We start from the raw sequence: 669 nt of genomic DNA on the forward strand, positions 1-669 counted from the left end.
ATTCCTCAGCTCCTTATTGTGGCATGCGCCCCCTTCGAAAATGCTGCTCCCCTAATGGCAGAGATTTTTTCTGCAGCTTCATAAATACAGTCAAATTCAGTAAGTAACCAGCAATCAGATCTCAGAAGGAAAGCGGTGTGTGTGTTTGTTTTGTTTGTTACAGGGTGCATGCTTTCACCAGAGAGCGGGAGAAGAAAGGCGAGAACTCACTCCTGGGGGACGGCCATGCCCCAACCCCTTTTCCTCCAGTCTCCTCTCAGGGCCTTGGGCACACACACACAGTGCAAGTTTAAGCTGCTGGGTCTGGGACTTGAGCCACACAGTTGGCCATGCAGGATCCAGCCACCTTAATCTCTGTGTCACCTGCTGGCCCAGGAGGGAACGTTCCTGCGACTCACTTTCTGATTGTTTTCCAGATATTACAAAAATAATGGACCTCTAAGTCGAGCTCTGCTGTGATTTCCAAGTACGGAGTTTCCCTGACGTCACACACTCCCTCAGGTCTGTGACCGCCCGTGAATGCCTCCTTCAGGCTTGCACGCCAATCGTCACCTTATAACAGGAAAAAACAAATAATTGTTGTTTTTTGTTTTTTGTTTTTTTTTTGTTTTTTTTGGAGAGGTTTTCGCTATAGGGTGCATACACTCCCCAGAAAGAGAGAGACAGAGT

This window comes from Tupaia chinensis, unplaced genomic scaffold (assembly GCF_000334495.1).
Source record: "Tupaia chinensis unplaced genomic scaffold, TupChi_1.0 Scaffold144152_1, whole genome shotgun sequence".
Classification (NCBI taxonomy): domain Eukaryota; kingdom Metazoa; phylum Chordata; class Mammalia; order Scandentia; family Tupaiidae; genus Tupaia; species Tupaia belangeri.